We start from the raw sequence: 18470 nt of genomic DNA, 5'->3' as shown, positions 1-18470 counted from the left end.
AATTCTGCGTTGATATGCATCAGAAAGTTATTTATCTCGTTTCTCTTCATCTGGCCACTACGATCTATCTATCTATTTATCTATCCACACGTCTATCTATCTATTTGTATTTAATGATTCATTTTTGAATCTAAACAATCTAGAGTTAGAATTTTACTTAGTACTGTTTGTTTGGATCTTCGAATTGACGTTTTTAGGACTGCAACTGGTCAGTCTCTAATTGGCATATGTGCATACTGTGCATATTGCCTCGATATAGCCTAAATTCACAAGCATGGTAAGCAAAGGACTCAGTGGTCAAGTGGATAACGCGATGGCGTTTCAAGCGAAAGGTACTGGGTTCGAGTCCCAGAGTGAACATCAACTCTGAGATGCAGGTACATCCAGCTGACGAGTCCCAAATAGGACGAAACGCGTGTCAAACTGGACTCCACTGCTAGCTACTATCCATCTTTGCTTACCAATCTAGAGTTAGGCTGTAAGAAAAAAACCATTTACTCCTACTCAGTAGTATTTACTCATTTTCTCGTTGACAACATTGCTCTTTTGTTTTCTAGATTTACAGCTATTTTCTTTTTTAACTTTACAAAATGGGATAATTACACAATTATTATTTATTGAAGTACTGGCATGCTGTATGATAAATATGTGTATTTATATATATAAGAGATATGTTGTAACCACTAATAACATTGTAATTATTATTGAAGTACATTAATGAATTATACAATTTACTGATTGTTTTTGTACAGACTTGTACATTCACTTCAGTGTGTACGTGTAGGAATGGGGGGTAGGGGGGATATACTCGTATTTGAATTACTATTATATACCTGTTTGTAAATGTTTTCATCCAATACGGATACTTACTATCAGCAATTATTGAATAGATGAGATTTCTAGTATTAGATTATATATATTTATATTTATCAATAAGTGCCCAGTCATCATATTTATAATATATTTGCTTAACAACATCCTTAAACGACAAACGAATTACAAGTACAACGTATGTAAATATAATTAGTAAGCATTGTAGTACAATTTTTACTACAAATAATCATCATAATAATAATACTGATAATCATAAATGTGGAACAGAATAAATCGACTATAATTGATAATGAAATCAGATGTATCTTCGTTGGGTAAAAAAATGTACATTACCGTTAATATAGTGATAATGTACGTTATGTGTGTATGTGTATGGAGAGGAACTTTTGTTTAGCCTATACTCATCCAATATTATTATTATTATTACGATTATCGTCTTGATGCTAACGATGATAACAGTAGGGATATTTTATGAAGTGTACTTGTTTTTTTATATATAGTTAAAATCATGAGTCAATCGAAGCTAGACCACCATGGAAAACCTGGAAGCACTGGACGGTCGTACTTGTTTTGTACTTGTTTTTGCTTTCCCTTTTCTCCTGTACAATAAAAAGTAATAACGACAACAGAGAACTACTACATCATAGTTATTATCGGTTAAGGGCTCTGGCTCGAGAGTGGTAGGTCCTGAGTTCGAATCTCGCGAGTGCGGGATCGTGGATGCGCACTGCTGAGGAGTCCCACAATAAGACGAGACGGCCGTCCAGTGCTTCCAGGTTTTCCTTGTTGGTCTAGCTTCAATTGACTCATGATTTCAACTTTGAAAAATACTGAAATCTCCACAAAACCCCTTCTAATCATAGTTATTTCATGAAAAAATAGATTCATGATCCAATAGAATATGTTTGAGTGTTTCATTGATTTAGCTTTAATTTTTGCTTTAAATAAACTATTCAAGAAATCATGTGATCATTCGTAGTTTAAGAATTAAAGAATGGATGACATCTAGAGTTAAATGGATATTAAACTAACAATGAAATTCAACAGTTCATTGTATTCTTAATAATATTTTGATGGAATAAACAGGAAATACAAGCTTCATTAGTATATTGAGTTATAACATTTAAAGATATCGTATATATACATATATATCCATTTGTTAACTCCTATCAACCAATGGATTTGTCCAAAAACAGAACAATTTTACTTTGTGATATTTCTTTTTTGACTTGTCAAATATAAATGTAGCCGTTCATATAAAACCATGTTAAATGCGAGTTAGTTACTCACTGAAGGTAATGTAAGATGGTTGGGATGTCTGTTCATTAGTCTAAAGGTTAAACATTCGCTGTGAGATCTTAAGGTCTTTGGTCCGATCCTCAGTGAGGTCGTGCATACTCACTGCTGAAGAGTGCCAAACTTAGATGAAACAACTAGTTTTTGAATGGTTTTCTGCAGAAAATCAGTCCTTGATGTAAACTATGAGAATACAAATGTATCAGGATGTTAGCTTTTTCCAAATTTTGTTTTAGAATTAAACTGAACTAACTTCTTATCATATTGGCAGTAAAGTTAGAATTTGGAGATCATACAGATGTATGATAATCTGCCAAACGTACTGGTTTTATACAGTTAAGTTGTCTATGATCTCTGTTTTGTTTAGACCTAGCAAAGTAAATTCTAGCTGGAGTATTTTACCATATAACTTCACTCAGCATTAAAAAGTCTACAGTGGATGACATTGTGGGTTTAACCTGTTTTAGCCAATCAAGGGATAACAAAGTTAACTGGATGACTTAGTATGTTAGGACTTCGGATTAGAATATTGAGTTTAAAATAATTGCGTTATAGCTGATGTCAGGTTGTTATGAAAACCGTAACCTCAACTCATAATCCTAACTCCTAAGCCTATGTTGTAATTGTTCTATGATCATGAGTTTGCTTCACCGATCCTAATTGGTTCTGGTATATACTTTATATTAGTTAATTTGTGATACCTGGTTGTGAAACATTTAAACATGTTACCGTTTTGATTACAATAAGGTAGACAGTTTGTTTGAACTAAGTAACAATATAGAAATATGTATTTGGATTTCACTTGAGTTAATCTCAAACGACACTAATTTATCGTTTATTCTAACTTGTTTAGTTTGGTTTAAAAATTTTTTGATATCTCAGTGTATAAGTATATACCACTGTCAGCATCATAGTTTTTTCATATGGTTGGTATGGATCTATACATTATGTGTTGATAAAATAATCCACATATGCGCAGATGGTAAATAATAATTGGTAATGTTCAGTGTTCTGAGTTACATGGTTTAATCGGGATATTATTAACGCCTACATCTATTGGGATCGTGATCATTTTGTTTACTTCACAAGCATTTTTTTTCGATCCATTCTAATGACCTTATTTCTAAGTCGTCTTTTACATTTGCAAGTTGTTTGTGACCTGTTCAGTGATTAATAGTGGGATTCTGAACGTATATTGTGTTCAAGATAACCATTTTATTTCGATATCAATGGTTGGATTAGAATTATACTTGACCTGATATATGAATTGATTAGGGTCTATGCCATGTTAAATTTTCCAAGACTCCATAATTGTTAATTGTGTTCTTCAGTTATTGTTAGCTTAAGATGAAAGTCCATTTTTTCAAACTATCAACATCTTATTCATGCAACACATAGAGACGAATTATTTAGACGGACTTCATTTATAATGAAATTTATTTCATCATATCACAAAAAGATTAAAAACGTAACGACCATAATTTATAAGCAAAGATGGGTAGCGACTAACTGTGGAATCCAGGACGGGCGTTTCGTCCTATTTGGGACTCGTCAGTTGGATGTACCCGCATCTCAGGGTTGGTGTTCACTCTGGGACTCGGGCCCAGTGCCGCTCGCTTCATACGCCAACCCAAATAGGAAGAAACGCGCTTCCTGGATTCCACTGCTCGGCACTGTCCATTTTTGCTTATAAAGCTTGTGAACTAAAACAATATTGAGGCAGTCCACACAGGATGCACATATGCCATCAAGAGACTGATCAATTGCATCCCTAAATGACGATGGGAAGATACAAGTAAACAACACCAAATGAATTTGTAACAAACATACATTACATTAAATAATAAATATCACTTGTTAAACATGTTAATAATAACTATTGCAAGACGATAGTCTAGTCCATGACACTGGGATTCAAGTGTAATAAATACTGGGTTCGAAGTAAAATGTGAAACGCAATCATTAAGATGCATTTAGCTGACGAGTTGTTAATAAGGATAGTACATTCTAACAATCAATCAAGATGTAAAGCATCTTAAATTTTATTATGGAAAAAAAAATCTTGGTTGTCTTGATTTCACTTTCGTTCTTTCTGCCTGTAGAGAATTTGTCTGAAAATGGTATCATGATAATGATGATAGGTAAAAAATGTACTTATTATAAAGTCAGTTATTTCGTAATTTTTGTTAGAACTGGAATAAACAAACATACAAACATTAATCTTTCCAATTTTATTCATAAAACGTTAGAACACTGATTTTACGATAATGGAGTTTCAGGACCTTGAGAGAATAAATGAAGCACGACTACAAAGGGACGGCGTCTCTTGATGTTGTTCCACTACCTTGTGGATGATACATGTAAATCAGACACTTAGGGATTGATCTTCGATGAAAACCATCTACTTCGGTTTATAAGTTAAGACATCATTTCGGCTCTCGAAAGAATACTTTGTGTGACACTTTACATTCTTAGAGCCCATTTATTTTCGATCTTATATGAATTGATTAAGTTCATTGTTTTAATAACTACTAGACAGATCAACATATTCTCCTTACATTTTTTTTTTTTTGCTTTTTGTGCAAAAAACTACAAGTTCTAACCAATCAATCGATCGATCAATAATTCGAATGACTAAAATAGGTTTAATCATATCAGATCCTTGATAAAATAATGATGTATTTTATAAAATCGATGGTTTGAAGGATATTTGTTGCTAGACCTTTTTTGTTGAATAACTTTCAAAAGAAAATTCTTGAAACATACCATTTCTTATAACTTTCGAATAAATCGATCAATTTTCTTCATTTTTGTTTAGTTTTATACAAAATAACAAGTACTATCCAATAAAAATAACAATGATAAGTATATATTTATTAAACAATATGACATTTATCAGATTTGCTTGAATAGTTAACAGTAACACTATACTCCACTTGAATAATCAGTTATAATCTACCACTCGCTTATAATGCTGATTGTTATACCACCAAGAGATTTATGAATAGTAACTCTGAGAACTATTTATGGACCAATATGATATGTATATTTCCTATTGTATAATTGTTAAGTAATTAAACTATTCATATTCGTGTCTCTCTTATTATAAATTTTATTTTGACCTATGAACTATTACTATATGATTTACCATTCCTGAGTTATCCCCAGTCTATTAGTTACTGTTCCCCCTATTGACAGTCACATTTGACTAAATCTTGTACAAATATTATTTTCTATTTTATGGTACAATGTGGTCTGTTTGTTTGGTATATAAACCCAGTATGTTTGAAAGTAATGGTTCATATTGCCGAGGCTGTTATTGGTGTTATGGACTTAACTGGCTGGGCTAGGTAGAAAGCAGGACCGAGTAGTACTCAAGACTGCTCATATGGTTTTTTTGTATCACTGGTCCGATCGATAATTCACTCCTCTCTGATAGGCGGTCCTATAACTTCATATATTAACAGGGCACGTACGCAAGCACTCGATCTAACAGATAAAGGCTTATAGAATAAAGAATTACAATGACTAATGATATTATGTAAATTTAGAACAGATTTGGATGGAGAATGCTGGTGAGCTGTCAATGGTCCTTCACGAGGGGTAATAGGCTCAAGTAAGTAAGTAACTTGGAGACTATATGTAACAGATCATTTTTAACTTTCCTATTATCACTAAAAGTGTACTGTTTTCTGAAATAAGACTTACTAATATTTAATTATGCAACCGGAAATATTGTCATTGATCCATTTATGTTTTGATCCATATTAATAGTACACTATTTTGTTAAGAAGCAATATAGAAAAAACATATATAAGCGAACAATATTGTTTTCGATTAGATTCTCATCAGGCTTTACTCTAATATACAGTAATATTTATATGCATATACGAAATTATTATACCAATCAAGGCAGTTTATGAGTCAATGATAACAGTGGAATAGATTACATAACTAAACATAATAAATAAAAAGTACGAATTGATAGTGTAATGATAGGTGTACTAGTTGTGATAAGAATAATAAAGGCTTGAACTAATGTTACATAATGGTAAGTAGGTCAATGGTTAGAAAAATCTAGACACTGAAATAACATTCATAAAAACTATAAGATTACGTAATAAGAAGTGTTCTGATAATTGGACCGTGAAACGAATATTAGAAAAAATAAATAAATAATTGGTAGGAGGGGTGAAGAAAAATTAACAAAGGAGGAGTATGGAAAATAAAATTATTTATTAAGGCCAAGGTGTTCTTATGAACACAAAGGCTTGGATTGTTGGATCGAATTCCTATAGCTTCTGTTATGTGTAAGAGACGAGATCGAACCCCATAAGAAAAATTAGTAGGAATACGATAAATAACTTGAAATGACTTATTTCTGTCAACTATATGACCGCTATCGATCAAGTGTGAAAGAACCGAGCTCCGTATTGTCTTGACAGTACCTTTTCTTAACCACGAAGGGATGTGTTCACTAACTCTTTGGTTCAGTTGTCTGGTAGTGCGCCCAATATAGCTTTTCTCCACAGGAGAAGCTAAATTCATAGATACACATAGAAGTGGCATAATCAGTTAACTTATCCTTTAGTTGAGGAATTACCATAGAAGCAATATAAATAAATATACCACTACACATTATAAATAATAATGATAATAATAATTTCATTTAGTTAATAAGTAAAATATTGAAAGTGGTTTTTTGTCAGGAAATCATAATGACTATATTATTGATTAAATAATGTATTTTATTTCAGTCACATCTAACCTAGATCTATTGACTGTCTAGACTGTCTTTTCAGCATTATTTTAGTTCTGTTTAGTTAATATAATACACCTAAAATTCTACTTACTGTCAAGGAAACTATACATGAGTTGAAAGAAGAAAAGGTTTTAAAGTACATTTGCAAGTCTTTTTATTTAGATTTGATCACTATGTATATGTATATATATATAGTGATTCAATGTTGCTCTTTTCACAAATGTTCACATTTTTATTTTCGATTTATTTTATGAATTTTGAGAAAATCTTAAATTATCAGAAGGGGGTTTTGTGGAGATTTCAGTAATTTTATATAGTTAAAATCATGAGTCAATTGAAGGTAAATCACCATAGGAAACCTGTAAGCACTGAACGACCGTTTCGTCCTATTGTGGGACTCCTCAGCAGTGCGCGTCTACGATCCTGCCTCGCGAGATTCGAACCCAGAACCTACCAGTTTCGCGCGCGAGCACTTAACCGATAGACCAGTGAGCCGTCATCCGATGGTGTTAATGTCTAACTTCAACCAATCCACGAAGTTGACCAACCATTCACCATTGTCTTCAGTGAGTTCCTATCTCACAACAAACGTGGTTGAAGTCCACTGGTTACTGCTTCTCACTAGAACTTCAGGAAATACCTCACAGAGTCAGTCACTAGTGAGCATATGACATGGGGGTTGTTTGTGGAGATTTTCAGTAATTTTAGTTACAATTATTAATCATAATTGAATATTGATTAATTATATACACTAGTAAAATATTAAAATGATTATTCTGTCATTGAAATATGGGAACTTTTTAGTGAAATGACAATCTAGACAATTTTGTTTAATTATAGTCACGAAAAAGATGATTGAAAATTTTTTTGACGTTTGATTATTCATTCAGTAAGTTGAATAATTTTGTTGAATAAGAAAAAGAGAATTCAGCGAAGAAATTTTTTTTCTTATCGACGAAATCATTTATTTAAGCTGTACATTCGTATATATAGTGATTATGGAAAATATATGTCTGTAGGAGGCTAGGAAAGATTGCATTATTGAAAGCTTTAGTCAATTGAATCTAGACCACCAGGGAAAACCTGGAAGCACTGGACGGCCATTTCGTTCTATTGTGGGACTCCTCAACAGTGTGCATCCACGACCTGGTGATCAATTGACTCACGCTTTCAACTATGAAAATACTAAATCTCCACAAAACCCCCTTCTGATAAAGAATTCATTTTAAATTGATTCGAGAATGAATAACAAATGAGGTTAAGTACTAATCAAGGGGTAAGGATGAAAATGAATTTATAGGTCAGATAATAGTTCAAATGACAGATATGAAGAAAAGCGACAAACACAAAGGTCATAATAATAATAATAATCTGAGTAATAATCAAGAAAACTTGTATAAGGTAATAATAATAACTGATTAGAGTTTAAATGTAAAATAGTAATTTAAAAAAAACAAAAAACCGATAATAATCAGATGAAAGTACAGAAAAGAAAAAAAATGCGACAGCCAGAAACATACCCATTAAGGGAATTAGGGCCAACGAAGGGTGAGAGGTTGGACAAATCGGTTCTGCACGCAAAGTTCAGGCTTGAGTTTGTGGATTGCTAGTGCCTCAACAGTGCATATATATATACGAATGTATAGCTTAAGTAAATGATTTCGTCGAAAAGAAAATTTTCTTCGCTGAATTCTCTTTTTCTTATTCAATGACACTATGAGTTATTTTAATAATTCTGTTATTTATAAATTTAGCATTTTATTAAAAGGGTATTTATTAAGAGATCTATTAAATTGATCTCATTTAGGATCAGAATTAATTTATGAGAATAGTTATAATCGATTGATTGAATTATATCCACGTTTATTCTAATATACATGTGTGACAGATAGTTATTGTTCAAGTCAATCATTGGTGTTCACCAGATTTCCATTTTATGTGTTTTGAGGGTGAATTAGAAATGAAAGAATACATTTAGATTGATGGAATTCAAAGAGGAGGACAGAAAACAACCGAATTTAATGCATAGGTTATGAACATAAAATCATTACCAAGTTAATGTATTCACCTTAAAGCCTAAACGTTCATTAGTGTTGGGGGTCAGTGGAAATCAAAATATCTCATTGATAATATGTTTTAATGTTTGTCAATATTATGGGTTATGCACTACTAGTACGAAACATTTATAAAGTTTAAATTCACTTGCAATTGTTTGATTGAATCTTCCTATTGATGTTTGGACTGCAAATGATCAGTCTCTTATTGACATATGTGCATACTGTGCGTATTGACTCGACACAGCCTTAACTCACAAGCATTATAAGCAAAGATGGATAGCGGCTGCAGTGGAATCGAGGACGCACGTTTCGTCCTATTTGAGACTCGTCAGCTGGATGTACATCAACTCTTAGATACGTTATCCACTTAGCCACTGGGTCCTAATAGCCACAGTATTCACATATGGTCAATAGGTTACTGATCAATTGCAGTCCTAAACATCAATGGGAAGATCCAATAAGACAAAAGCAAGTGAATTTAAACTTCACCCCAGTGCACGAGCAAGTGGCTATCAGGACTCAGTAGCTGAGTGGATAATGTGGCGTTTGAAGCGAATGGTACTGGACTCGAGTCCCAGAGTGAACATCAACTCTGAGATGCAGGTACATCCAGCTGACGAGTCACAAATAGGACGAAGCGCTCGTCCTGGATTCCACTACTGTCTACTATCCATCTTTTATTTCTAAAGATTTCTGTAACTTCAAATAATTTTATAGTCTACATTGTAAACTATTTTCAACCTTGAATTATCTTTGCATAACTTTTGTAATTTATTAATTTGCCTAGGGAATTCTTCATTAATTTCTAGCATACTTGGCATCAATAAAACTAGATTTAATGTTAAGAGATGAATAAACATTTTGAATAGATTAAAATCCATTATTTTGTTTTGCTTTATCAGAATAAAATAATGTAATGAAAGAAAGAAAAGAGGAAATAAAAACGAATTACTTTTTGAAATTTATTTATTTTCTTTGTCAAATATAATTATGAGTAGTATTGTGTGTGGTCTACTTATATCCACATAAGTAGTATATGGTGATGGTCAGGCATAAAATGTAGTTTAGTAGAAGATCGATAAGGAAAGAACAGGAATGAAGCGCAATCGGCATGAAAATTCATGAACAATGAAATCAGAGAAGATGGACTGATATTTACAGAAGGGACAGTTAGGGTTGAGACAATTGATTGTTATTTTGCAAATTAACTGTTTACTGTATGGTTATCAGAATTTAGTGAGGTAGTCTGTAATTTGTGCTTAATTACATTCAATTGTCCCAACTAGTGTTGTTGTTCACTACAGTATTATTACTAATTTTTACAATCGATTATTATCAACAAACTTTAGTTTCCATTAGATTTTTATTTGATATTGAATAGATGGTAGAATTTCAAAGCAAGCAATTACTTTAATAAAAAGATATATTTTTACGGGACCGAAGTATAGTGGATGTATAAGTGATAGTATATTTGGACTGTGATTAACAATGAAATCTATTAAGCAGGTTTCATCCTGTTTGATAATCTTTGAGTGAATATGAATACTGTTTCACTAAGCATCATTCATCAATGACCATATTGCAACATAATTGATGGAATTCAAAGAACACTAAGGATTAGACGAATATGAAATTGGTTACTACTTAGTTGTCAATCAACTATGTATAGAGTTTTCTGATTATATACGTGTATTTTCAAATATATTCACAATTTACCAACTCAGTGGTCAAGAGACCGAAGGTCCTGATTTTGAGTCTCGCATGTGTGATTGTAAATGTGCACCTCTGAGGAGTCCCATACTAACACGAAACAACCGTCCAATGCTTTCAGGTTTTCCATAATGGTTTAGCTTTAATCAACTCATGAATTCAACCATTAAATTTACAAAAACCAATAAACTTCAAAGTATATAAACTTATATCAATCATAACATTTCATTAGATACATAATAAATAATCTGATCAATGAATTAGAAAGAAAAATCAAAAGAGGAATTACTACTTCTCTGTTTATTTACTTATTCGTCAATCATTTCACGCAATTTTATTTTATTTACATAGTGATTTGTTTATTTTCACTATAAGTTAATTCATGTGCATATATTGTATATTGTAATAAATGACTTTGTTCTATATACTCATGTGTTCTACCATATGGATATCCACCACCTAGTTCATATTTCTGTTGTTTAAATCTATTTAAACATATTAACCAATTTGTTTTCATATAAATATCTATATATATACTACTGAATTACGTTACTATGATTACGGTGAATAGTATTAAGTAGTTTGACAGTTGTTTGTTTAATGTTTAATATTTATTGAAGATTGAAGTATTTCTTCTTATACTTTAATTCTTTTGTTCTTTATAAATGAATATATATCATTTATCAAATTAAAAGAGAAAACAAAAAAAGTAAAAAAAAAATAATAATCTGAACTTGATATTAACTAAGAGTTAAAACTTTAATTGACAGAATTTTTTTTGTTTTTTTTGAAACAAACAAACAAAAAAACAAAAAAAAACAAAAAAAAATATTTAAAACCAATGAATTAGAAATGAATACTAGTTTATATAAGTATATTTATTTTTTTGAAAAGAAAGAAGAATAAAAAAGGAAAAATAAAAAAATAAAAAAAATAATAATAAAATAAAAATATAAAAGAAAAAGAAAAAAGAAAAGAAAAACTGTACAAAGTAAATAAACTCAGAGTTTCCGATATATTTTTAATGATGACCGGAAAAGATAATGATCATTATGATTATGATTTTATTATATCTTATATATATTCTATATAATGGTAAACTATTCATCATTATACAACTTTTATAATAAATAAATCATGAAATTATATATTTAAGCAATTTTTGTCGGTAGAAATAAATGATGGCTAACTAATAAAGTTCATACTACTCATTACCTTTTTATATAAGTAATACAATAGATTACATTTAAAAGTAATAACAAATAGAAAATGCCGATCAAATATCAATGAGAGAAATCTATAAAAAAAAAGAAAAAAGAGAAAAGAAAAGTATCGGTGTTTTCTTTTTTTCAAAAAAAAAGAAGAAAACAAACAAACATCAAAGATGAATAACGTTATTAATTTAATTATAATAAAGTAAATGTTACCAGGTGTCAATATGAAAGTGTACAAACTTAGATAAGTGATCTTTTAATGATAAACTACAAATTATACATCCATATATCTACCTACCTATCTACCTACCTACCTATCTACTTACCTATCTATCCATCTATCTATCTATCTATCTATCTATCTATCTATATATATATATATATATATATAGTCGGATATGAACAGAATAGGATTTGGTACAAAGATGCATTCAATTTGTTACAGTTTTTGTATTAGCATAGTAAAAAATAAATAGGGATTGGAATAAGATAGAAATCCAATAGAGTTAAATTGACTATTGTATCATTAGAAATGACAAAAAAAACAACAAATTATTAAAAAAACAAACAAAACAAACAGGAAATTTGGGTTCAAAATGAATGACGGAAGTTGAGAATTAAGAAATCTAAGATAAAGAGAAATTTTGTTATTTGGCAGAAAAAAAAATGAATGAATTTGCATTATTGTAATCGATTTGAATTTAAATATTACTTAAGTTATCAAATTGTTGATTATAATTTTTATGAGAAGGGGGTTTTGTGGAGATTTCAGTAATTTCATAGTTGAAATCATGAGTTAATTGAAGCTAGATCACTATAGAAAACCTGGAAGCACTGGACGGCTGTTTCGTCTTATTGTGAGGCTCTTTAGTAGTCCTGAGTTTTGGGTTGGAATCTTGCGAGGCGGAATCATGAATGCGCACTGCTGAGGAGTCCTACAATAGGAAGAAACGGCCGTCCAGTGCTTACAGGTTTTCTGTGGTGGTCTAGCTTCAATTTACTCATGATTTCAACTATGAGATTATAATTTTTGCTTGAATTTTGATTAAGAAACATATATCTCTAAATACGGTTCAGATCATCAGTCAGTGACTTCAAATGTGTGATTAAACTTACTGAATGACCAACATTGACTGGGTGTGACCATAATGCATAGTATTTAATAAGTTGAATTAACACAAGCATATCATATGCCGATGCAAATCGGCCAGGTTAAGGTCAAAGGGGTAAGTGAAGAATTTTGATAAATGATAATGATTTTGACAAACGCTACTGGCTGAGAGTTGATTCAACTATCTAAGGGAGTTATATATCTATGAGCTTGTGTACAGGATGGATCCGGTGAACAAATAAAGCTTCAAATTCATTTCTTTTCATCTCACCCGATTAACAGTTTGGACTCGCATATAGGAAGCAAACATATGGAAATGAAAATCGGTTGACTGATCCAGATAACAATAATGTGGAAGGCAATTTAGATATAATAAACGGAGTGGTTTATTCAACTGTTTATATTTTGACCACTGATTTGGTTCTTATTTCCACTCGTTTATTAATTCTATATAGATAATTGATATTGCTCACTAGTCAAAACAAAAAATTAAAATACAAGTACCAGAGCACAGTGAAAATCAACAACTTAGAACTGTAAACCTTTTTGGTTGTTAATTTAATATTACTGATAATTAAATCAGAAACCTAATCATAAGTCGAACATCACAATAGTGGTTCTTTATAAATAAGATGGTTAACATATTGATCTAGTGTTTGTTGTACAGCAAATTTTGTCATTTAAACAAATTAGAGAATCAAATTATTCGATATGTAACAAAAGTAAATGAATAATAACTATATATGTTGTATATGCTACTTATGCCGACAGATATAAGTAATATGTAACACCAATTGGAAGTGAGATGCCTAGCAGTAGAAGATTGCAATGAAGAAAATAAAAGGGGAGTCAAAATAACAACAGAATTAGAGGAGTAATGTAATATGCAAAGGACAATGTAAAGATGATATACAAACGATGTATTTAATGTATGATTTTCATATTTTACTAAAACACTATATAAATTGCATTCAACAGTTCTCTTTCACTACTTGTGAGTACAAACAAAGTTGTCCAAAATAAATATGTACTGACTATCCGGTAATAGATTCACTGTGAAACAAATCATTTTCATTGGTGTTTTAATTTTTTTTCATAGTTGAAATCATGAGTAAATTGAAGCTAGACCACTATCAAAAACCTGGAAGCGCTGGACGGCCGTTTCGTCCTATTGTAGGACTCCTCAGCAGTGCCCATCCACGATCCCGCACTCGCGAGATTCGAACCCAGGACATACCAGTCTCACGCCAGAACACTTAACAGATAGACCACTGAGCCGGCATCCAACGGTGTTAATGTCTATCTTCAACCAATCCACGATTTTGAGCAACCATTCGCCAACTATATTAAAGTCTCATTAGATAATAGAATTCAGAAATTTCATTGAAAATTTCTTCCGTTTAAATTTGATTTGGTTCATGGAACTGGTCATTTTTTCTCCGATTTAACTGAGGAGTGATCTATGTATATATCAATTTATAGGTATGAAATATGGTTTACGAAAGTAGAAAATATGCTTAGGCTACAAGTTTTTGATCACGTATCTTTGAAACTTTACTAGTTTATAGTGAAGCAACTGATTGAGCAATAATGAGGTTAGGTAAGGGTACTAAACAGAAACGAGAAGTCGATTAACAACATTTGAATCTTCACTGAATGATGCGTTTGAGACATATGTTACGCATGCCTAACAGCTACCTAGCTGTAGCGGCATGTTAGGAGAAAGTTAAGAGGATTCAAACCGAAACATGATACCAATTCGTGAAATCATTAATTGCTGGTCTGAGTCATGTAATTTGATACAAACTACCCATTTAGAGTTAGCCCAAATACTGAGATCAGTGATTGAATACACTGGATATTATAGTTTAGAATAGGTCATAATGACACAGATGGATTTACTATTTACCTTTTCGAACTATATTCTCGATATTTATACATTCTCGTTATAACTATTATTACGTTGATTCGATTTCTTTGCTACTCATCTTCTTAATTTCATCTTATCTTGTTGATGTGGAATTGTAGTTTGGAACTAGTGTACATTTGTGCTGATTGACAGACCGAATAAATACAATTATTATTTAGAAGGGTAATCAGTTTAAGTCAAATACATATTTCATCGTATCTATTAAAAGCTTCAAATGGTTAATGTAAAAGATATGTAATAAGATATGATAAAATTATTTCAATCCATCTTGTCGACAAAGACTTGAAAGTGATCTTTGTTGAATATAGCGTTTAATTTTATTCATTGCACCGATTTACATGATTTTATAATTTCGTCTTTCTGATCATTGCTACCTTGTAGGTCTTATAAGGTCAAGTTTTCTATTGGTTTTATGTCAATCATGAGATTTCATAATAGCAATAATGGCAACAATTATAGCCATTACCCATCTTTGGTTAGGTTAATTATACTTAGGTTTATCCTGATATAATGATGCATAGTAATAAAATTAAACTCATATTTTTTTTTACTTAATTCACACTTATTCACCTATTTTATAGAAAAGATAACTGTTTTCTTCTCGATGATTTATCCTAAAAAGAAAATTCCTGGAACACATATACTTTATTTATTCAACGGTATTTCTTTTTCGGTATATTTTTTTATATATGCTAATTAACTATTAAAGTAATATAGATGGGGTACATTCATACTACTACTATTACTACTACTACTACTAATAATAATAATGTTAAATGTTCAATGTTATGTAAAGTTTTTATTGATATCACCACGAACATAAATCAGTTAAGCATTAATTAATTTGAAATATTCTTGTTTCAGGTGAATAATATTTACTAGAAAAAGGGTTTTGTGGAAAGCCGTTTCGTTTTAGTATGGGACACCATAGCAGTGAGCATCCATGATCTCGCCTACGGGATTCGAACACAGGATCTATAGGTTTCGTGCGCGATTAATGATGGACGGTGGTGCAATTTCGTAAATTGGTTGAAGTTACACATTAACATCGTTGGATACCAGTCAGTTCAGTGATCTAGAGGTGAAGCGTCCGTGCGCCAGACCGATATGTCCTGGTTTTGAGTCCCACGAGCAGGATCATGGATGTGCACTGATGAGGTGTCCCATAGTAGAATGAAACGGTTATCTAGTGCTTTCAGGTTTTCCATGTTGACCTAGCTTCAACTGACTTATGAATTCAACTACTAAATTAATAATATTTAGTTTAACAGATTAAAACGAATGAAAAAAGGAAAGAAACACTGTTATACATATAGTTTTCTTTATTAACTTTGAAAAGGGTAAAAACGATTCTTTTTCATAACATAACATCAATTTATTTCATTTTGTTAAGCTTTCATCCATTGCTTACGATCAGTAACATTTAAAACAAAATTTTACAAAAATGATTCAAACCCCTTACATTAAAAGTATAATATACTGACGACGTTGAGTGAATTATCTATTAATGAGGAAACGCTGCATAGTTACATAACAATTATCTATGAAAACCAGTTAAATAACAGTGGAATAATAGCTTAGCTTTAAATAACTAGTTCTCACGTGTTCATTTATTATTTGTAGTGAAGACGAAAGGTCAAGTTTACATATTAGGAATTGAGATAGTATTCTAAGTTGGTGTAATCATCACATATAGTTATTCTCAGTACATGATATCGGTTATAATTTAAAAAAGGTTAGGGTAAGGTATTAAAATTAAGGCTGAAGTTTTGAGTTGGGTTTATGAATTAAGGTTGAGGTTTTCATCACGAACTGTGATCAGTAATAATTCAATGCTTTGCTTCACTAAACACTCTTGACTACTCTTTAAATCACACTAGCCACTTCGACACACTATCTGTCTTAGGAGCAGGTTAGTTTTGCTGTTTAGCTTTAGAACCATCTTAAATTGACATTTTGGTTGGATAGTAGATATTGTTATTGATTCTGAGCGTTTTTGGAACCAATTATTATCAAGTTTCACCTAGTTAACAGTAACGTTTAAGTTATCCATCATTGCACTTCAAATTTCGCACAGAATACTTGATTGATTACCTCACAAGAATAAAGTTGTTTAAAATATGATGTAAGCCTATAACAGCATGAACCATGTAGCTACGATAAAATCAAGTAAAATGTTACAACAAATGCATAATTTATGAAATCAAGGTTTGAAGTATCTCGGTTTAAAGAGATTAGCAAAATACAGTAGGACTGAAATTAAACGTTTATATCATGTAATAAATAAATACAAGTTAATGATACGTATGAATTAAATTCGGTCAATCAAAAATTATCAGCTAGGAAAGAAACTGAAAAATGACGTAGTTATGCAACACATGAAAAATAGTTTGAAGTTAATTGTCAATCTCTTATTAACATAGTAGTTATTCTCAATATATATAATATATGTAACAAACTGTATTCTGAAGCTTGATCTATACAATTTATAACCTAGGGGTATCAGTAGTGTTTTTTTAACATTTATTTATATTTCTATTTATCTTATAATTTCTTAATTTAGATACAGCTATAATTTTTCTTTTTTTCAAATGTAAATGACTAGTTTTAGTTCTGTTTTTACGCAAAGTAGATTTTTCACCAAATTACTTTCATAGTCTTTAATCAATTGATTATTTCTTGGTTTTCAATGGTTGATTAAAGAAAGCTAGTCTTCAATGTAAACTAAGAACATTTACCAATATCCTTAAGCCCTTTATATTATTAATAATAATGTATTCATCAGTGACAGATTTCGACACGTAATTGCAGGACTTTTCATGAGAAGCTGTAAACAGTAAAGTTCAACTATACCAGGTGTATGGATGTCACTCATAGAAGTTGGGCAATACTGTCAAATGATTACAATTAAACAAACAAACCATTAGATTTCAGCACAATAGTCCAACGAATAAAATGCTCTCTCTATTAAACTAAGAGGTCCTAGGTTCGATTCTTGATAATATCATTAATGAGCAGTACTGAGGTGTCCTATACTAGGACAAAATCTAAGATATAAACTATAAAAAATCTCATACCATTCATATAATTTAGTAAATCATTTCAATATGAAAAAAAACGTTCCCTCTTTTTTTCTTCTTATTTTGTCATTTTATTTTAATGTAGAATTACTCTTTAAATTTACAATCTTCAGTAGTATATATATATAAACTAAAATTTATCAAATTAGTTCATAGTGACAGTTATAAAATTATACAGAAAAAAAATAGAATGCCATTTTGTTGGGATTGAAAAATAAGAAAATTTTTTTTTCTTTTTCACTTCTCGAATGGGTCCTTTTTTTCTTTTTTCTTCTTTTCTTTTGTTTTATATCAAATAAGTTACCATTACTTATCTCTTATGCATGACAACAAACAAACAAACAGACAAACAAACAAACAAACAAACAAGCAATTTCAAACTGATTATATCAGTTGTATGTGTGCATGTATATGCTTATCCAAGATAATAATCGTCATAGTAACAATGAGACGGTGTTGTTTTGACAATATGATGT

General features: G+C 30.9%; 1 non-coding gene across 1 annotated transcript; it reads left to right on the top strand.

Annotated features, from left to right (window-relative positions):
• Window positions 1-291: 291 nt before the first annotated feature.
• Smp_tRNA_00592_Pseudo_TTC.1.1 lies at window positions 292-358 on the top strand. Its single transcript has one exon. It is a non-coding gene (tRNA).
• The last annotated feature ends 18112 nt before the right edge of the window (window positions 359-18470 follow it).

Source organism: Schistosoma mansoni, chromosome 4 (assembly GCF_000237925.1).
Source record: "Schistosoma mansoni strain Puerto Rico chromosome 4, complete genome".
NCBI classification, from domain to species: Eukaryota; Metazoa; Platyhelminthes; class Trematoda; order Strigeidida; family Schistosomatidae; genus Schistosoma; species Schistosoma mansoni.
This window is presented reverse-complemented; position numbering and strand designations above follow the sequence as displayed.